The sequence below is a fragment of the Mirounga angustirostris genome, unplaced genomic scaffold (assembly GCF_029215605.1).
Source record: "Mirounga angustirostris isolate CCGP_5_RB_7025 unplaced genomic scaffold, mMirAng1.0.hap1 SCAF_6, whole genome shotgun sequence".
Lineage (NCBI taxonomy): Eukaryota > Metazoa > Chordata > Mammalia > Carnivora > Phocidae > Mirounga > Mirounga angustirostris.
The window spans coordinates 58,752,693-58,775,424 of record NW_026991714.1 but is presented as its reverse complement, the minus strand read 5'-3'; the positions used below and the strand labels follow the sequence as shown (position 1 = coordinate 58,775,424).

The 22,732-nt window shown below is 37.1% G+C and overlaps 1 protein-coding gene across 4 annotated transcripts in view; it reads left to right on the top strand.

The window, feature by feature from the left end:
* POU2F1 (POU class 2 homeobox 1) overlaps nucleotides 1-22,732 on the top strand; it is a 190,726-nt gene that overhangs the window by 68,385 nt on the left and 99,609 nt on the right. Inside the window, exon 2 of one of the 4 annotated variants that reach the window (XM_064594384.1) lies at nucleotides 21,214-21,314. The exons of the other annotated variants lie outside the window; for them this stretch is intronic. The gene's annotated coding sequence lies outside the window, so the exon portion shown is untranslated. The remainder of the gene's footprint in view (nucleotides 1-21,213; nucleotides 21,315-22,732) is intronic. 4 annotated transcript variants of the gene reach the window in all.

Below are 22,732 nucleotides of genomic sequence, written 5' to 3'. Positions count from 1 at the left end.
GAACACTTCCCATTAGTGAACATGTTGTTAGGCTCTCAACAAAACAATTTCTGCAGTCATTTATTCTGTGCCAGTATCAGCCAAAATCACTTAAAGGTATTGTTGGGGAGGAAGAATTTCTTCTGCCCGTCCAGGTCCTTGTAGCTGGACTAAGAATCAAGTTGACATGAGATAAATTAATAGGAGAAAATAAAATTTAATAGCATATGTATGGGGAATCCACATAGACATGAAATTCCAAAGGCAGTGAGGCTTATTTGAGCTAGGGAGAGAAGTAGGGGCCTGAGGGCACAAAAGGGAGAAAATGCATTAATAGGAAGAAGGTGAAGGAGATGTTTAGAAAACAAAGGTGTTGCCCTATTGCTCAGATTGCAAAAAAGAATCTTTGTTAATAGCTTTCATGCTGGTAAAACAGACAGTTTTGAGGGACAGGTAAAGAGCTTTTCCTGAATCTGCTGGGTTTGGATTACTTTTAACTCAAAATAATGTTCATGCCAAAGTGCGCCATCTTGGGCAGCCTGCCTTTGGCCTCTACAGTATGAATAGTAGTACTATGATAGTTACTTTTACAAAGATAGTTGACATTAGGTTTTTACATGACCCTTTCTTTCTTTTTTTTTTTTGAAGGTGAGTATCAAAGTGTGTTGTAAACCAATTTTGCTTTTCTTTAAAATTATTTTAATTTAGACTTTTGTGAATGTTTGACTTTCCTTCCCTTTTCATTGAGATGGTTTCCTTTGCATGTTCTGTCCAGTTTTAACCTTAATTTTTCAGCCCCAGCTAAGCATAAAAAGGATGATCTTTCTTCTAACCCCTTCCCTGAAATTAATTGTGCTAGATTACCAGCTTCTTAGATATCAAGCAGTCCTCATGCTAAAGGCATTTATTAAGTGTCCATATGTGCTTGCTACTATGCTAAGTGTTGTAGTAATAAAGTAGGAACTCTTGGGACTCACATCTATTAAGTGCTTTTAAAATGCCAGGTAACACTAATGCAAATCATATTATCAAAGGCATTCATATAAATAGTGTCCCTCTGCCCCCATCCCACCAAGCTAAGTGCCTTAAATGCTTTAAGATTGCATCCCCATAGGAGGAGGGTGGAGTGTTTAGTTTTCATTTGGGTCTGGTTTAGATGAAGAAATGTAAGTTATACAGTTCTCCAGAGGTCCATTTATAGACTAGTCTTCCTTAAAATGTACATACAGTATTTCAGAATACTCTCCCAGTAGCAAAATGCCTAAGACTGCGATTGTCTGAATAAGGAATAGTGGCAAAAGAGCTATGGTGTGCAAGTTTAAAATAATGTGTTTGGGGAAAATATTCTAGTTAACACTTGTAGGATTATGGCTTCCAAGCTATTGCTAGGGAAGAGAATTGAAAAGTTATTGTTTATTGTTATTGCAAATAGCAGATTGATGTACTGTGACCAAAAGACTAGTTCTGGATTCCAAAAGAAAGGTTATTGGAAACACAGAAAATCTTTTTCTACTCTTACACCAAAATGATCTCTGTATGTTATATATAAATTTGGACACATTGCTTTGGCAAAGAAGGAAGGTCCAGAAGAGGGATGATTAAGGACCAAAAAGACAAAATAATTGGCAACACTTCAGTCTGGATTATTATCAAAATTTAGGACGTTGAGGCATTCATTCAAGTAGTTATTGAGGAACAACTGTGTTCTAGGCCTTGTGCTGGGCTCACAAAAATGTTCTTTGTTGCCTTTGTCAGACACGTCTGTGCGAACTGTGTCTAATTGTTTTTCTTATGCTGTTATGGGAAAACAAAAGAACAAGAAATACAACACAAATAAAACCTTGAGATTGTATGTGATCACAGGTTATAAAATCTTGAATAGGTGAACTAAAGAGATGCAGAGGTTTTGTTTTTTTTTTTAATCAACATTTGGGACACAGGGTAGAGTAGGGTTTGAGAAATGGGCTTCTAGAGTCAGACTCTCTGCATTTGAGTCTTGGGTTCCCTTCCTCTGTGTCTTGGGCTCCCTTCCTCTGTGTCTTGGCTGCCTCATCTATAAACTGGGCTCTTTGGAGGATAATGTATGCAAAGTGTTTAGAATCGTTATTGAACCAGAGTAAGGGCTCAGTAAATGGTAGCTATTAATTTGAAGAACACTAGAACTTCTTAAGGATTTGGAGAACTAGATATTGTACAAATGAAAAATAAAAAACACCCCCACAATTTATCAGCATGTCCTTAAACAAATTTACTGGCAAACTGAAGATCAGATCCAGTGGAGAATGCCTTCCAGTAGAATGTAAATATTCATGTTTTTAGAATCCTGGGATATAATTATGGTGCTTGAGATTTATTAAAAGGGGGTTTTAAGGGTTGTTTGAATAACAAAAGATTGGCCTGCTGAATGTGGAAGAGCATTCCAGGAATCAGGATTAGTTTAAGAGGAGAGTTCAGAGCTGGAAAGGGAAGCACAGAAAAGAGGATGTTCAATCCGTTTGTATGGGTCTAGATCAGTGTTCTCAAATGTGGGCACATTTGTCTCTCCGGAGACGTTTGACTGTCTGGAGGACACTTTTTATTGCATTGCCCCAAGCTGGGGGAGAAGGGCACCACTGGCATCTAGTGGTTAGAGGCCTGGGGTGCAGTTAAACATCCTACAACGTACACGGTGGTTCCCATAGCAAAGACTTGCCAAAATGTCAGTAGCGCTGAGGTTGAGAAACAAAGTTCTAGCACAAAGTGTAATAAAGGCCACCTGGTAATAGAAACCTGCATTTATAATCCAATCTCCGGAGACCCCTTCCTCCATAAAACAAATAGGAACACAGATTCAGCTCAGGTTAATCTAATTCACCATGATGCATACAAACACATCCCTAAAGTGACCACCCTGCTGTCAATGTTACCTTTTTTTTCAATAGATCACTTTATTCCCAATGGAAGACAATAATAAATTTAGTTTAAACATATCAGGGATCTCATCCCAGCTTTTCTGTTAATTTCCCATGTGACATCAAGCAAATTATCTTGCTTTTCTGAGCACCCCCAACCCAGTTTCTTCACCTATAAAATGAGTGTAATAATAGCTACATCCAGAGTTGATACAGGGATTCAGTGAGTCAAGGGCAGAAACTCAAATGGAAACAGATTGGCCACTGTGGTGGGGGATCCCTGGAAAAGGCCTCACAAGATAGGTTTTGTTATCATAGCTTTTATGCCAAAGTTCAAGATTTGGTCTCCAGCCTGACAGGTTCAGAACCCCATTTATCAGTACATGTCTTTAGATAGGACTCTTATAAACCAGGCTCAAGAATGCCAGTTTGTGGCTTCAGATTGTTTCCATTGCTTGGATCTTCCTTAATCTTCCTGACCTCTAAATGTTAGAGTGCCCAGGACTCACAACCAAACCTTTTCTCTCTTCTTCCTACTCTCATTCCCTGGGTATGTTCCTGGCTGCAAATACCATCTGCAATTTAACTCTCAAATTTATATGTCCTGCTCTGTCTTCTCCCTTGATTTCAAGTTTTTTGGTTTGTTTGTTTTTTAACAGCTAGTAACTGTTACTGAAATTTCTATAATGCCAGATGCCTGGCTAAGTGTTCTGCATACTTTTTTTTTTAATTACAGTATAGTTAACATACAGTGTTATCTTAGTTTCAGATGTGCGATATAGTAATTCAACAAATCTATACATTATTCAGTGCTCATCATGATAAGTGTACTATTATTCTTAATCCCCTTCACCTGTTTCACCGCTCCCCCACCCCCATCTGCCCTCTGGGAACCACCAGTTTGCTCTCTATATTTAAGAGTCTGGTTTTTTGTTGTTTTTTTTTTTTTTAAAGATTTTATTTATTTATTTGACAGAGAGAGAGACAGCGAGAGAGGGAACACAAGCAGGGGAAGTTGGAGAGGGAGAAGCAGGCTTCTCGCTGAGCAAGGATCCCGATGTGGGGCTCTTGATCCCAGGACCCTGAGATCATGACCCGAGCCGAAGGCAGTCACCTAACCGACTGAGCCACCCAGGTGCCCCAAGAGTCTGTTTTTTTGTCTTTTTTTAAAAACTCAATTAGTCAACATATAGTACATCACTAGTTTCAGATGTACAGTTCAATAATTCATCAGTTTTAGGGCGCCTGGGTGGCTCAGTTGGTTAAGCGACTGCCTTCAGCTCAGGTCATGATCCCGGAGTCCTGGGATCGAGTCCCACATCGGGCTCCCGGCTCAGCGGGGAGCCTGCTTCTCCTTCTGACCCTATCCCCTCTCATGCTGTTTCTCTCTCTCTCAAATAAATAAATAAAAAATTTAAAAAATAATAATAATTCATCAGTTTTATATTGTCTTTTTTTTCTTTTTTCATTTGTTTTGTTTCTTATTCCACATATGAGTGAAATCACATAGTATTTGTCTTTCTCTGGCTGCCTTATTTCATTTAGCATGATACCCTCTAGATCCCTCTGTGTTGCGAATGGCAAGATTTCATTTTTTGTGGCTGAGTAATATTCCATTTTGTGTGTGTGTGTGTGTGTGTGTGTGTTTCTGTGTACACATATATATGTATATATCACATCTTTATCCATTCATCTATGAATGGACACTTGGTTTTAGTTGCTTCCATAATTTGGCTATTGTAGTAAATAATGCTGTAGTAAACATAGGGGTGCTCTTTATTCCAGACCCGTAAATTCAACTGTTTGCTAAAACTCTGCTATAGGCACATCAACTTAAACATATTCAAACTCCTTCTTTTTCCCTTCACTCCCACATTTTCCCTTCTTATGCTCGTTTTCCTCTATAGCACCTCAAGTTCCCAGCTTGAAACTGGCAGTCGCTCTGCGCATCTCCTTCACTTAACTATTAGAATAGTACCAAACCTTCCTTCCTTTTACTATTGTTTATACCTGTTTCTTATCCATTCTCTTGGCTGCTACCTTAGTTCTAGCTTACACTCTTGCCTTGGGTTCATGCGTTGGTTCAGGTTTCAGATTTAGCCCCTATAACCTGTATTCATACAGCTACCAAGTAAACTATCAAAAAATGGGCTTTTAAAATTACTATTATATTACTCTTGCTTAAAACCCATACAGCTTTAAGGACAAGATTTAAACTTTAAGTTGAGCTGAAAGTTCAATTTGAGGAACTTGATATTGTCCTTGCCCACCTTTCTACCCTCATCTCCTGACACCTGTTCACCCTTCACTCTGACCATCTCGTAAATTTGCCATTTCCTGGGCTTGTCGTGCCTGTCACACCTCTTTCCCTTCCTGTGTTTGACATTTTCTTTTTTCCTTTATTTTTAGTTGGAGTGTAGTCGAAAATGTTCTGCTTTTTCTGTGCTTGTCTACCCCAGTATTCTTTGTTTCCCTTGTTTCTACTTCTTAAGGAAGCCTGCTCCGACTTTGTTCTTGGATTCAGATGTTGCATCTCTTCTCTGCCCCTTTAGCATCCTAGTAGAGAGGCTAAATGCAGGGTTTGCTCCAGAGGCAGACTGTCCAGGCTCAAAACAGCCCTGCTGTTTGCTGATTAGGTCTCCTTGGGCAATTTACTAAGTATCTGTATCATTCAGTTTTCTCGTGTAAAATAGGAGTAATAATAGAACTTACCTTATAGGCTTGTTCTTGTGAGAGTAAATTAGTTCATGTGTCAAACACGTGGAATAGCATGCCTGGCACACATTAACATTTACCGAGCACTAATCTGTTGTTATCTTACGCATACCTCATTCGTAGCAGATGTTACTGGTTACTGAATCACTAGTTTACATGTTCCCTTTTCCACTGCATTGTGAGCTTTTTTGAGGAAGGGACTAAATTGTACTCAACTTAAATTTTATTAAAAAATATTTATTGGGCATCCACTAAGTCAGGGATAGTTAGCCAAGTCCAAACTGTGGCCTGTTTTTGTAAGGCCCTTGAGGTATAAGAATGGTTTTTACATTTTAAAAGGGTTATTTAGGGGAAAAAGAAAACAAAACAGGTAAAAGTATGTAAACAGAGATCATGGGCCCACAAAGCCTAAAATATTTACTACCTCTGATACATTTATTCACAGAAAACATTTGCTGATGTCTGAGCTGCATGCCAGAAATAGTGATGCTTACATGGGATGGTTGGATAGATAGGTATATGAGTAGGTTATAAAGATCAGAATTGTGGGTATTTGTGAGAAGAAATGGCAGCAATATTGTGAAAATATGAAAGTCAATGGAGAGGGATGCCTGGATGGGCGGCTCAGTTGGTTAAGTGTACCGCTATTGATTTCAGCTCAGGTCATGATCTCAGGGTGGTGAGATTGAGCCCCTTGTCAGGCTCTGAGCTGGGCTTGGAGCCTGCTTAAGATTCTCTTTCTCGAATGAAGCGGGGGAAATCGGAGGGGTAGACGAACCATGAGAGACGATGGACTCTGAAAAACAAACAGGGTTCTAGAGGGGAGGGGGGTGGGAGGATGGGTTAGCCTGGTGGTGGGTATTTAGGAGGGCACATTCTGCATGGAGCACTGGGTGTTATGCACAAACAATGAATCATGGAACACTTCATCTAAAACTAATGTTGTAATGTAAGGGGATTAACATAAGAATAAAAAAATTAAAAAAAAAAAAAAAAAAAAAAAAAAGATTCTCTTTCTCTCACCCTCTGCGCCCCACCCCCCAAAAAAGGAAAGTCAATAGAGAGTCCAAAATAGTTGCTTTCTCATTTGGTAACATGGGGTTAGACTCTTCTTTGATTGTAGGGACATTTTCAGGTCCTGCATTTTTCTATTGTGTTTGAAAAGTTGGATACAAGAATGCTGTTCAAATGCCCAGGTATCAACATGGGATAGAAGACAAGAATTTGCTAGCTCCTATAGGTTGTAAGGATGAAAAGGTACAAGTAGTCTGTGTTTTCCATGAGGCATTCCTGAGCATCCACGCTAGTAAACAAATAGTAAATACTGACTTTGAGTTTAACTGGCTTCATGTATTTTGCTTGTATAGATTTGTAGAAATAGAGCAGGCTGAGTATAGTAAATTTAAACCAGATTCTTTAATATTTATTTTCACCATTCTTAGGGACTTTGGCCAAAGCAGTTTACCCTCTATCTTATTTTCTATTTATGGCATTGAAATAAGTTCTTTTCCATTTTATTTCCTTAATGATTCAACTTTCTGTTTGCTCTAAATCGTGTCTGTCTTAAAGCTAATGTCCAATTATAATATTGATTTTTAAAATTAATTTTTTTAAGTTAATTGGCAACCATTTGCGTATTTTAATATGAAAGTACCAAAATGTATTTCACATATTGGTCAATTGCTTTAAATCACAAAGGCAGTTAGTAGTATAGTGAAAGCTAGAAGCCCAGTGCTTTGGCTTCCACACTTTTTGCTCTCTGGTAGACTGCGCTGCATCTCCTGCTGTCCTAGCTTAATGGATGTTCTTTAATGGAACTAAGATTGATGCATTTTAATATATGTAGTTCTCACCTCTGTATTCTGATCTGGAGGAAAAACCCTGCTCTAAAACACTGCTTTGTGGAAAAGACTTTATGTCAATCTTTGGTTACATTTTTCTCTTAAAAGGGATTTTTTTGGGGCGCCTGGGTGGCTCAGTTGGTTAAGCGACTGCCTTCGGCTCAGGTCATGATCCTGGAGTCCCGGGATCGAGTCCCGCATCGGGCTTCCTGCTCGGCAGGGAGTCTGCTTCTCCCTCTGACCCTCCCCCCTCTCATGTGCTCTCTCTCTCTCATTAAAAATAAATAAATATTTAAAAAAAAAAAAAAAAGGGATTTTTTTAACCTAAAATGGGGAATAACTTGATGTTTAATCTTTAGTGTTAAGCTATAAAATTTTCCTTCATGCTACCATGAGCTTTAATACTTACAATGGTAGATTCTCTGTTTTAGTATTTTTCTTAGACTTTTTCTTTTAGAATTTTGTTAATGCCTTTCACAATAAATATGTGTTGAATTGAACCTGCTGAGTAGATGAGTTGATTTGCTTTGCTGAAACACAAATTCTGTTGCAAGTATAAAAGAATAACTTGTGGCAATTTGCTACTATACTGGGTTCATTCCTGTCTATGATATTTTCACTGTATTTTTTCTTATTTATTTAGATGTGGAAATTAAATGATACTTAAATCATTTGTCAGCTGTGGTGATAGTATAAGAGCAGTAAGCTTGAAATTGGAAGATCAAGTTTGTGCCTTGATTCTGGCACTTTTGGATAGCATTTGTATTAGGACAGTCTGCATAGATTTCCTCATCTGTAAAAGAAAGAAGAGAATAAGGCTTCATAGAGTTTTGTTAGGATTAAATGGGATCACATTTAAGCCTACCTACCACAGTATCTGGTACATGAAGAGTGGATAATAAATATTTACCGAATTAAAAAACAAACAGTGCTTCAGGTAGATCTTAAGACTATTTTACTAGAGTTTTTATAGAATCACAAAACCTTAGAATTAGAGGGGCTATCAGAGTTCAAGCCCAAGCCTCCCTTATAAGAACTTAATTCCTTCTCTAGTATCCTTGTCAAGTGTTAATTTCTCAGCTGCTAAATTTCTTCTTCAGACAGGACACTGTTGGTAGATTTTCAGGAAGCTGCAGAGTTGAATAAGGCACAGATAATCTTCTCAAGGAGATTGTTCAGGGCAGGCTTCACTGAAGACCTGGCAGTGGAGCTAGCTCTTGAAAGATGGGTAGAATCCAAATATTTAGAGGGGTTTCTGACTACAGGAGTAGAGGAACAAAGGAAAGGATATAGAGCAGTCACAGAAAATCATGAATCTGAGTAATTCCATTTAATAAGAGATTAGGGGAAGGTAAAAGGATAGTGAAAGGAAAGGTTGGAAAAGATTATGGCCAGATAGTAGAATCCTCGATGCACTGCTTCAGTTTGACCTCCTCGTACCCATCAAATGCAATACAGAGAAAATTTTAACTGGAAGTGATATACTCAGATTGATTCCATTTTTTAATAAATGTTCTGATTTTTAAATAGTTCTCCCTTAATATTAACTTGAAATATGTTCCCTTTTTGTTACTTTCATCTCTTTATTCTAGTTCATTCTCTGTAGACTTACAGAGGCAATACCTTTCTCACCCCTCATCAAATCCGACACCTGTCAGCTCTACCTCTAAACCACATATAGAATCTGTCCCTTTTGCTACCATCTGAGCTTAAGCCACCATCATCTCTTTTCTAGATTACTGTCATACATGGCCCAGAATTAACCAGTAAGTTTCCATTCCTGCTGTCCTGTTTAGAGCTTTTGTCAAAACCTTTGTAGTCCTTTGTTCTCAAAAAACTGCAGAGAGCAAGTGCGAATCATGTCACTGCCCTTGATCCTTATTTCCAAAGTTATAGGGAAGCTAAAGAAACACTCTGCTAATTCTTACTTTCTTGTAGCCAAAGCAGGAGTTGCTGAGGTATTGTCATTGTTCATGTGTTCCCTTGGGTTGCTGAATACTCGGAGTGTCTGTTGAAACCAGGGCAGGGAGGAGACGGTCAACCGCATGGCAGGTGGGGTAAAAAAGAGCCCTGGCAGTGTGCTCTGGGCTGTGGAAATGCAGAGGAGCAGACAAAACTCACTTAAAGCTCACTTGTAAAGATTGAAATTGCTTGTTTTAGCAATTAAAACTCTCAGAGACTTCTAGCACTACACTAGGTTATTCTGAAGTATTCTGCAAAATTCCTGCAAATGCCTGTGATAATATCCCTTTAACGTTTTCTTGCAAGATTAAGGATATAGGGGATTTCCCCAGGGCCAATGAAGAGGAGAGGGTATGATCATCTAGCTAATACACGGGTCTCTGCCCAAGCCACGTTCCAGAGCCTTCTGTTTGAATGTCTGAAGACTAGACCCTTCAGGGTGGTGAATGGAGCAGAGATCACTTCATGAAGTTGTAACTCTTGAATATCTATACCCATAGCAAAGGGGTAGGCTAGGAAAAAATCCACCCACTGGCAAAGTATAACGATGAAGTATTTTTTAACTTTAGATCTAGGGAGATGTCTTCCTGAGAATTCATACCAGAGCTCTTTTTAAAATACAAGTTCCAAGTCTGAATTTATGCCACCTGTGTGGTCTGGGAAACCCAGGAATAAGAAATAAAAGTGATCTTGGGGTAGAAGTGCCTCAGTGGGGTAGAGGCAAATAGATGGTCCTTTTGAAGGAACGTACTTTCAACCCAGGCTTCTCAGACTCCTCCTCCAGAGACTGTATCCCCAAATTATAGAACCTAGGAAGGAACAAGCTAACAAAACAACCAACAATAGAGGTAGACTCTCCCCATCGCCAAGGACCTCAGATTATTGCAATTAATCAGATTTATTATCATTCAAATTAATTTACAAATGTTTTAATTTTTATAAAAGGCGATTGAAAACATGGGCAAGAAACAAAGTAAAAAATGACAACGCAGATTTGGCAAAGAAACAATTTCTAGAAAGGAAAAAACTAATAATTGAAATTTAGAAACTCAGTGGACAAGTTAATAGTGGATTACAAACTTTTTAAAGAGTGAATTAATGATAGAGCTCAAGATATTAACCAGATGTAGTACTAGTAGTTATCGATGAAAGATAGGAATGGGAAGGTAAGAGATCTGGAGGATAGGATGAGAAGGTTTAAAATGAATCCAATTTTGGAGTTCAGAGGGAACAGAAGTAGTTCTCAGCTATTATCAATTCAAATACTACATACTGGCTGAGAATTCTCTAGAATTGATGAAAGGCATGAATTCTCAGCTTTAGGAAGCACAATGAATCCCTAAGTAGGATAGATAAAAATTCTATCCCTAGATATATTATAGTGAAACTGCAGAAGATCAAATATAAAGAGAGAATCTTTAATAGGCGACAGGAGGAATAGATCATTGCTCATTAAGAGCCACATTTCACAGTACTCAGTAGCAGCAATGGAAATTATAAAATGCTGAGAGAAAATAACTGTCAACCTTAAAATTTTTACCCAGCTAAACTTTTATTTGAGAATAAAGATGAATTGACATTTTTGAACAAATAAAAACTGAATTCACTCCCATCATACCTTCACTAAAGGAACTTTTAGATGATGTACTTAAAGAAGGAAATTGAACTCAGATGGAAAGACCGAGATTCAAGAGGGAATGGGTGGTAAGCAAAGATGCTGGTAACTTTACACAACTGTTTTAAGACCTTGGTACATAGTTGATGCTTGATTGGCAGATAATTGGTCCATCGATTTTCCTGAAATAGTATGTTCTCTTGTTCCTCCATGGCAAGGAGAGGAAATGAGAGAGGAATTGACTCCTTAATTCAGAATTTTTCAAGAGAAGCTGGAATTTCAACAGGATTCCCAACATGATTAGTCTTATTTCACGAAGTTAGAAGGTGCATTCAGTCTCTTGGATGTGATTTGCAATGGCTGAATTTCTTGAAAGATTTCTGTTTATTGGTTGCAGAGCAAATTTTAATTTAGGTATCAACTGACTTTACCCCCTGTTTACCAAGATCCTAAATGTCACTCTTGATTTATATTTGAATCTGGACTTTCTACTCAAAATGTTTTCAGATTTTACATCCATTATTTAGAAGACAGTTCTAAATTTATTGTTTCTGAGAACCCATGCTAATCTAGGGAAATCATTAAACATAATAAATAAAATAGAACTTGATACTCTAACTGGCCAAGAACATCACAACTAGAAACTACTCTTTCTCCTTTATGGTCCTGACTTTAAAAAAGTACTTGCTAGACAGAATTTTTTCTAACTGTTGAAATTCAGATGCGCTATCAGTAATATACTTACAATAGGATTTTGTTAGGAGGGCAAAAATCAATAGATGAATTCTCTCAGCACAGATTTTTCTGTATTTTTGAAATAGTTTCTTTTAAGGAGTTTTGTGGACTTAAGTTGATATCTTTGATCTACTATTTATTAGACTTTCTAGGCACCATTTATTTATTTAATAAATATTTTTGAGCACCTGTCACGTTCTCTCCTGCACTAAGGGTGCTGTAGTGAACAAGATTAATAAGGTGCCTGTGTTCAGGAAGCTTGCCTTCTAGTGGGGCAAGTAAATGAGTTTTAAAATTATCAAAAGAACATAGGAGCGCCCAGGTGGATCAGTCGTTAAGTGTCTGCCTTCGGCTCAGGTCATGATCCCAGGGTCCTGGGATCGAGCCCCCATCAGGCTCCCCACTCGACAAGGAGCTTGCTTCTCCCTTTCCCTCGGCCTGCCGCTCCCCCTACTTGTGCTCTCTCTGTCTCTCTGTCAAATAAAGAAATAAAAAAAATTTAAAAAAAAAGAAAGAGACTGAAATAGGATGACATGATAGTAACTTGGGGGGTAGGGCATGTTTTTTAGGTTGAATGGTCAGGGAAGGCCTCTTTGAAGAGATGACAGTCAGCCTGGAATAGTGAGGAGAAGCCACCTGAACGGAAGTATCCTAGGCTGAAGGAACAGAAATTGCAAAGGCTGTGAGGCCATACAGCTTGGTGTTTGTTTCTTTGGTATTGTTAAGTGCTGAGAGAGCATATTAATATGATGGTTTAAAATGACCTTACATTGGGGCGCCTGGGTGGCTCAGTCGTTAAGCGTCTGCCTTCGGCTCAGGTCATGATCCCAGGGTCCTGGGATCGAGCCCCGCATCGGGCTCCCTGCTCAGCAGGAAGCCTGCTTCTCCCTCTCCCCCTGCTTGTGTTCCTGCTGTCGCTATCTGTCAAATAAATAAATAAAATCTTAAAAAAAAAAAAAAAAGACCTTACATTGTGTAGAAATTGATTTTGATTTTATAATGGTATGAAAATCACACTGGATTGTCATAACTTAAATTCATATCTTTTACTGACACAAGTGTTGCTGTAATTTTTACTCTGTTCTGTTTTCAGCCAGTGAACTCAGTAACATTTGGTTGGAGATGTTTGATTTATTTGCTGGCATGTGGTCTGTTCTCATTTGGGCAGTTTTTAGTGACCCCACTGTAATATAAAAACATTAGAATATTTGCTAAACTTAGTTGAAGTATACATCTAGTTTTTTTACATAGGGAGACGAGAGAATGACAAATGATCATAGTTTCTTACACATGGAAGAAACTTTAAAGGCAGTATCCAAAACCTCAAATTATGCTATAGAATTTAAGCATTTAGTCTATTTTCTTTAGAATAAACTTTATTTCATAAATATCTAGCTATTTAGTTATCCTACATAAATAAGAAACCCTTAAAATCACAGGGAAAACTATGTTTTCTCTTTTATGTTGAAATATGCATATATTTGTACCCTTTTGTCAAAAAGTAAAAACTTTTTTTAGCTCTTACTCTAACCATAAAGCTCTGCTGTCTTTTCTAGCTCTTCAGTCTGCGAGACTGAAGCTTTCCAAGGTCAGAATCATGACTGATCGCTGGTCCCATGGAGCAGAGTACAGGGCCTTACACATAATAATCTCTTAAAATTATTTGAGTGCCTGAATGAATGAATGAATGTTTATTCTGAAGTTAATCTTTGGAGAATAATTACCAATAATCAGTGTACTTAAAAAGACATTGATCACTTTTTAAAAAGTGCCTTTATAATACTGTTGGAAAATTTAAGCATTTCTGAAGGGGAGGTGGCCAGTGTGAAGAACACTCATATGGACTAAGAATTAGAAAATGGATCTGAATTTAAGCTGTGCCATCACTCACAGAGTGTTCTGAAATAAATCATGCAACCTTGCACATAATTTCCTTGTTTGTACAGTGAAGGGGTTAAATTGATTGTGGCTAACATTTCTCGTGCTCTAAAACCCTATGATTTTATCCTTTGCTATTTGCAAGAGCCAGGAGAGATAAAGGTCGCCTTTTAGGTTAGATTTGATTCTAAATCTAATGATACAGGACACTGGTGCTTAAACTATTTTTGTTAAATGGTAAGGAAACGCTGAAAAAGGTTCAGTGGTGGTATGAATACACACTGTGTTATGCTATGATTAACTGTCACTTTTATTTTCTTTAATGGCCTATGCTCTTCATCTGCCTATCTAATTTTTCTTAGTATTGAGATTAGTTTAGAACAAACAAGTAGTGTGTTTGTAAGAAGGGGCCCAGCCAGTATAGTAAAATGTCTGGATAGTTTAAAAAAAAAAAGATGTCTGGATAGTTGATGGTTTCAAAGTACGGGCTGGTCTACAGTACAGTACATTTTTTTTAAGGTTTTCTAAGGGTGGGAGGAGGTGCTAGGTATTTCTCTCTTTCAAATTAAGCATAACATTCTCTTTCATAGCATGTTAGCATATTGTTGACGTTTTCTAAAGTGAAAATAAAAATCTAATGTTTAATAGCATATTCAAGTTTAGAATAGAGAATTTTTTTTAAGATTTTATTTTATTTTTTTTTTATTTTTATTTTTTAAAATATTTTTTTTATTCATGAGAGTCAGAGAGAGAGAGAGAGAGACGCAGAGGCAGAGGGAGAAGCAGGCTCCCCGCCTAGCAGGGAGCCCGATGCAGGACTCGATCCCAGGACCCCAGGATCATGACCTGAGCCGAAGGCAGACGCTCAACCATCTGAGCCACCCAGGCGCCCTTAAGATTTTATTTTTAAGCAATCTCTGTAACCCACCATGGGGCTCGAACACATAACCCAAGATCAATAGTCACACGCTGTACCGACTGAGCCAGCCAGGCGCCCCAGAATAGAGAATTTTAATAGCCTCATTTTTTCTCCCCTGTAGTGTGAGATAGTAGACGATTATTTGAGTGACATTACTGTAGGTACTCTGGTTTCTTGGTGGGCAGACTGAAGTCTGGCTGCCCTGGGGAAGGGCCACTGGCGTGGAGCTCCTCCAATCCGGCATGCCTGTCACCCTGTCCTAACTTGTTTTCTTTCCAATTCATGTTAGAATATGCACTCACAAATATTTGTTACCTTAATTATCTCTTCTCGGTGCTTCTGAACTGGGGAGAAAGAGCTAGTGAGGCTTCTCACAGGTAGATTATGCTTTTTTCTATCTTTTTAGTCTCTTCTGTAACAATCTATTATATGAGAAGGAGGAATGACAATATGGACTAAATCCTAACTCAGGACAGGTTCTTGATCTAATTTAGCTAAAATGTTCCCTATGTATTGATCCTTTTGCTAATAATTGTTAACCATTCCTCATTGTTTGGAATTTTTATCTTGACTTTCCACTTTGAAAGTTATTGGCAATTCTAACGTATTTTGGCTTTACTGTCTGGAGGGAGCACTGAGTAAACGGGGTTATAGAATCATCTGCCATTAGGTTAATGGCTTTAGGATTTTCATCTAGGGCTTTAGAAATGCCTGCCATCATTTTTGTGGAGTATGAACATTACCTCAGGGGCCAAAATTGTAATAAAATGTTTTTTTAACGGCGTTCTTTGGAACCAGTTGCTTGGTGGTTGTCATAACCATAATGTGAATGGGTTGTAGATCTTTCTCTCTACCACATTGACCAGAAGCCCTTTCTGTCTACCACTTTGAACCCCTTAAGGGTCATTGTTAATTTTTTGTTGTAGTTTTCTGATGAATGGTTCGACTATGAAATAAGTAGAACCTAAACTAGAGGTATGTTGTGGAGGTACTGCTTTCTACTAAAGAGAGTGCAGAAAGGGTCTGTAGTGGCTGTCATAATATTAAAAAACCATTAACATTTTTATTTTGTCTCAAAACAAACTGTACAAGTAAAAAAATTTGTTTACTTGTACAGTTGAGTCATGAGTTGACAAAGAATTTACCCTACTATTGTATGAGGTTCAGAGCAGCGACAGCATTTTGAAAGTTCATCCAGTTAGCTTTTTTGCATTTAGGTAAAAGGGGATCTAAATTTGGGCCATATGTAGAGATGGTAAAAAAAATCCAGTTTTATATTATTCCTGGGCAACCTGAGCTTTGTATCTGGAAGATCTTCCTTTGTATTTGTTTGTTTCCTCTTAATTACAGAACTTTCTCATACTATAACAAATCTTTATATTTAAAACCAGTATTGAGGGGCGCCTGGGTGGCTCAGTCGTTAAGTGTCTGCCTTCGGCTCAGGTCATGATCCCAGAGTCCTGGGATCAAGCCCCGCGTCGGGCTCTCTGCTCAGTGGAAAGCCTGCTTCTCCCTCTCCCACTCCCCCTGCTTGTGTTCCCTCTCTCGCTGTGTCTCTCTCTGTCAAATAAATAAATAAAAATAAATAAATAAAAAATAAAAAATAAAACCAGTATTGACGGGGCGCCTGGGTGGCTCAGTAGTTACGCGTCTGCCTTCGGCTCAGTTCATGATCCCAGGGTCCTGGGATCGAGCCCCGCATCGGGCTCCCTGCTCCGCAGGAAGCCTGCTTCTCCCTCTCACACTCCCCCTGCTTGTGGTCCCTCTCTCGCTGTCTCTCTCTCTGTCAAATAAATAAAATCTTTAAAAAAAAAAAAAAAACAGTATTGTCAAATGCTTTAAAAAAGTAAATAATTTAAAACATGTTTAATAATAAAGCAATTTTACAAAAACTGTGTATCAGTTGAGACCAAAAAACAGAGTGTATATGCTAAATATTAACCATTTGGTATAAATCTGTACATATATATGTGCCTATAGATATAGATAAAAGTGGAATCATGCATATAACTCATCTAACATACTCCTGTTTATATGCAAAGCACTTTACTGTGAAATATGGGAACTCTTTGAACATTACTGGCTTCTATCATGAAGGCTATTTTTTTGAAGTATGGTAAGTTAGAAATGTTGATGCAAATATGCAAATATATAACTAAATTGATGTACTAAATAGGAAAGAATAATTGAGACTGAAAACCTGTAACTTAATATTGATCATGCACAATTAACAAGACCAAATTTTGGAAATTCCAACTTGTACATTATATGCATGTACATTAGGAGATTTGCAGAGTTACCTCTAACATAAGTGGCAACCACATTCTTAGCGGACTCCGATAACTAATCTAATTGTAATCGATGAGCACCAAATTAGTAACTCCTAAATAACTTATATATATGTTATTTGTAGGTTACTTTTAACTTCAGATAGTGGAAACTGAATCTGGCTTCAACACAAGGGAATTGGCTTGGCTCACATGAGAGACCTGAAGCTCTGCAGGGACAACAGGACTGGGCTCTCTGTGTTGCTTTGCCCTCAGGTTCTTTCTCTGCTGGTTGCAAAACAACTGCTAGCAGCGGCCAGGGAAATAGGCTTCCTTGTTATAATCTAGAGAATGGAGAGTAGCCACTTATTTTCTTCTAAAAGTGAGAATAACTGTCCCAGAAAGGTCCAGGAGCTCTGTCCTTGATTTCAGCTAGAATTGAGTAATGTTCTGGATTATGGTCTATTCCTGAACAAGTCAGTAGCTAAGGGGATGGGATTGATCATTCAGATCTTTCCCTTGAGCTGAGGTCATTTGCTAAACAGCATTACCCTTCTCCAAATGGGGAGAGTTGGAGTGGCAACCAGCATGTACTATTAGTGTAGTCCAAAGTGAAACCTCAAAATGAGTGGAATTAGAAGCCACTGTGAAAAACAGTGGTGAGGTTCCTCAAAAAATTAAAAATAGAAATACTGTATGATTCAGTAATTCTACAACTAGGTATTTACCCAGAGAAACTGAAAACACTAATTAGAAAAGATATATGCACCTCTTTGTTGCAGCATTATTTACAGTGGCCAAGATTAACATGTAACCCAAGTGTCCCATCTTTATCTGCTCATAATGAATGGTTAGAGAAGATGTGATTACACACACACACACACACGCACACACACACAGAGGAATATTATTCAGCCATTAAAAGAAATCTTGCCCTTCGTGACAACATGGATGGTATTATGCTAAGTGAAATAAATCAGAGAAAGACAAATACCATATGATTTCACTTATATGTGAAATCTTAAACGAAACAAAGGAACAAACAGAAAACAAACAAATTCATAAACACACAGAACGAATTGGTGGTTGCCAGAGAGGAGGGAGATGTGGGGATGGGCAAAATAGGTGAAAGGGATTGAGAGGTACAAACTTCAGTTATGAAATAAATAAATATGGGGATGAAAAGTACAGCATAAGGATTGTAGCCAATAATAGCATAATAACATTGTATGGTGGTGGATGGGAACCACACTTCTCATGGTGAGCATTGTGTAATGTATAGGATTGTCAATTGCTGTGTTGTACACTGAAACATAACATTGGATGTCAACTATACTTCAGTAATAATTAAAAAAATTTTTTTTTTTTTTTTTTTAAGTGGGATCAGTTCTGGCTAGTAGCACAAAGACAATACAGTACTTTGGCAATCACTGGTATAGTGAGAGTGGACTGAGGACAGACCCAGGCAGCACCAACATTTAACAAATAGAGAATGAGGAACCTGTGAATCAGTCTTCTACTTAAATTTATTTTGTCTTTATTTTTAATTATGAGCTACAGAAAGCTATTCATTTGGCCTTATTTCATTAGTTCTAACAGCATATTTCATATTTGATTTACGTGCTGCCCATTATCTTAAAGGAAATAGGGAAGGAATTATAAATGGTGTGCTGAAGTTAAAGGGAAAATGAAATGTGTATTTTGTAGTACATGAAGTGTCTAATGAGTTAGATACTAAGGAAGAACTGCATTCTTGTATGCTTTTTTTTTTTTTTTTTGAAGTTCTTACAAGAAGTGAACTACTACTTTAAGTTCTTACAAGTAGACACTGCAGACTTATCCCTACCTACATGTTCGGTATCTTGGAAAAATTATTATTCTTTATCCTGTGTCTGAAGATCTCAATGATTAGAAACGGGTTGTGATTGGTAATGGGCTATGAATGGTAGTTGATTGAGTATCTTATGTGCAAGGACCCTCCTCTCCTTGAGTAATCATGAGCAGACACTGTAATTTCTTTTTCTTGTGCTTGGCAGGTGTAGGAAGAGACATGATGAACCACTGCTAATGTCTGCATATTTTTTAGGCATTGAGTTAGTAGCCAACAGTCTCAATTCAGGAGCCAGTGAGTTCTCCTTTACATTTTATTACTATGCCTCAGTTTCAAGGAGTGGGATAAAGCACTGCATTTTCTATTTCATATATCAGTCTTCTCTGAGGTTTGACATTGTAAATCAGTGGTTCTTGAGCTTTATCATGCATCAGAATCTTCTGGAGGGTTTGTGAAAAAACTAATTGCTGGGCCTCCAACCCCCAAAGTTTCTGATTCAGTAGGTCTGGGGTGGGGCCTGAGAATTTACATTTCTAATAATTTTCCCAGATGATACTGATGATGCTGATCCAGGTACTGCCCTTTGAGAATCACTGTTGTGAAAACATTTACGTTTAATAAAAGCAGGGAACAGTCATACTGAATTTATTTAAGGAAGAGATACATGGTATTTACTACTGTTTAGATTAGACTTTGTATTGTTTTTCTCTCTCTGGTTGTTGGCTATTACATTAGTGACCCACAGGGAATGCTCTCTTAAATTATATTTCTTTAGTAAAAAAGTAGTTGCCTTTTGGTAATTGACATCTCTTAACTTTTCACAGACGCCCTGATTATTGCTGCTGGGCTGAAAGCCACTTTTGGGCTAGACGAAAATAGTTCACATTATTTTGCTTGATGATCCCAAAGATAGGATTTTTTTTCTATTTGTTCTTTCCTAAGATAGCATAATTGTTTCACTGGGTGAGTATTGAAACTTTAAATGGGTCTGAGGCCAGTACAACGCCTTTGCCCTTGCCAGCTGTGCATGTTTCCATGGAAACTCAATAGGGGCTAGCAGGATTAACTGCTGTAAGGACCACACCTGGCTCATCTGCATCCAATTTAAGTTGAGTAAATTTCAGAAGAGTAAAAGGTCTGTAGATGTGTCAATGGACAGCCAGAAAGAGCTTGTCGTTTGTAACCATCATATTGGTCTAAAGAGGAAGAGTTGGGTGGGTTTTCCTTATTCATTATAGTTCATGTTTCTGGAGGGTTTTGGTGGGTATGCTGAAGTTTATATTTGTTTTGTGTATTTATTTGTCTCATTGTGTTTTGTTTTGTTTTTGTTTTAGGGATATCCTTTTAAATATCCTAATTTATATTTAAATATCCTAACTTTATGATTTTAAAATTCTCTTAAAGAATTTGGAGTACATGTAGATCAGACTCCGTTTCAAGAAAGAAAGAATTTAGTTTCTTTCCAGTTATATAATGTAATAAAATGTCCTAGTTTTTGACCACCGTTGCAGAATTATGGCAGAATTTTGTGTTGATGTCTACTTTCAAGTGTTATGAGCTACTGTGAACCCCTTCTCTCACAAAAATAACTTTTAAAAGAAGGCAGTTTGAACTATTTACATATTTGATTTTGTTTGCACCATTGAACTTAAGCCTTGTTTCAGAGTTTCATAAATGGTTAGGACCATCTCTGAATGTATAGAAAAAAAATTATATGGGCTAGTTACATGAGCACAGAGTTACAGAGCATAGTTATATAAAACTTGATGCTTTTCATTAATAAGTTATACTACTTAATCAGTTATACTAATTTATACTAGTTGTACTAACTCGTTATGCTAATTCAAACATAGCTATATAGTACAGGTATATGGCAAATAAGAGTCAGCACATGGACCAACTCGTCTTCCTTGGTTAAGGCTGCTTACACTTTCTGCTGGTCAGGATGCTAACATTTTCTGGCAAAGAGTGTGGTGGTCAACCAGTGATGGTGAATTTCCGTGCTTGTGTGTGCCAAGTATTTCTTGTTTTCTAGAGACAAAATGTAATCCTATACCTTTTTTCAGAATATTTTACAGTGAAAGTAATATATATTGATCTGACACCTATGAACATATATGTGTGTATATGTGTATACGTATATATATGTATATATAGTATGTGGATATGTGTATGTATAAAGCCAGTTGAAGTAGTACTTGTAAATTTGGAAGGAGGTGACATATTAGATTTGGGGTTTTTTTTTTATTATTACTGAAATATACTCTTTAAAGAAAAAAATAAGTAGGCTATTTTATTCAGCTTTATGAAAGAGTAGCACCTTATAATACATGTTCCAAGAATTTTCTAATTTACCTCCATGTTCCGAAATGAGGGCAGGTGCTAATATCCCTATTTTGTAGATGAGGAAATAGGCACAAGAGTGGTGCCTACCTCTAATCAGTTTATGTTTAGGTAGCTAAACACAACCTTGATGGGTAGTCCAGGGTTCCCCACTGTGTATAATTGTTCCCCCATAAAGTGTTAGGTTATTTTATACAGCTTACTCAGTCTTGCCTTTTTCTCTTTTTGTATTCATAGACTGGAAAAGTAAGAAGAGCTTTCCTGCCTTTTTAATTACCAAACTACTCTCAGTTTTCAATGAATCAATTCAAAGAAAGAATGCAGTCTTTCTATACCTGGTAAATATTTTCTGCTCATAAAAGCTATTAATTTAGTAGCCTCTTATAAATCCAGGTGTTTATGATGATTGCCTTTGATTCTGTGGAATGATTATAAAAATGACTTATCATATATATATATATGATATTAACTCTGAAATTTGTTTGATATTTATTGATATGACGGAGTGATGCTTAGAATGCCTGTGCCCTAGCCAGCAACAGAAAATAGTTTAGGATTGGCCCTAGTACTTAGATTAGGTTCGGTTGGGTCTGGTTTGTTTTGTTTTGTCTTTGTTTTTTTTTTTTGTCTGTTTGTTTTTGGAAAAAGTTGTGAAGGTAATGCAAATAAGGTGCATAAATACGTTATTAAGTATTCTCTTTATTTGGATAATATATCATTAGCAATAATCCCTGTGTGCCAGTTTAATAGTACTTTGTAAATAATAGTTTTACAGAATTAATCTAGTAATCAGAATATTACCTACATTTTTCCATGTTACAGATAACCTAAGTGAAGATTAGAGAGATCAAGTAACTTGCTTAAGAAAGTTCAGCTAGCCAGTGTAGAGTTGAGGTCAGAATTTAGATCAGAGGCTACATATTTTGATTCCTACTCTAGTGCCTTTTAAAGATTCTTATTTTTTAAGTACCTTAAATAAGAATTAACATGCCTAAGAGAGTAAACAAACCATAATGACATTTCATATGGGTCTTTTGTATAACTTAAAATTAACTTAATGTAGGAACAGAGAAGACACAATGGATTTATATATGCTACATAAAATACTTTATTAACAACAGTATTAACAGCCATTAATTAGCTACCAGGTACCATTAAAGCTTTTAGATATACTTCATTTAAGCCTGAGGTGAACCCTTGGGCATATTTTGGACCTGTTTTGCAGAAGAGGAAACTGAGGCTTTCAAAGAGAGTGCTAATAGTTTAGGATGTTAGAAGTGGAGTTTAAAACCCAGTTCTCTCTGATTTCAAAGTGCATTACTAAGCTGTTGTGAAGCCTGTTGATTTTTGGAATTAAAACTTAGTCATAAATCCAACCTATCACATGTTAACTGTTACTGATTATGGAATAATTTCCTCTCATAATTCACTCATCCAAAAATCTGAGCATTTTAGATACATATTGAGGTAATGCAGAGAAACCATGTCTTCCTCTGTAATGATTTTAACTATAGGAATCATATTAGCTCTTTTTATAATGTGATTTAAAGGTATAGGTTTTATACCCCCTCTAAAAAAGAAAGGTGTTTTTTTTCATGTGTCTGTTGGCCAGAAAAAAAAAAGGAAAAAAGAAATAAAAAGTGTTTATAAAATATTTGTATATTCTAAACATATTCTTAAACTAAACTAACTAGAGCAAGTCTAAAGATATATTTCCCGTGAGAACATTTGTCTCCGTGTTTTTACTTACTGTAGT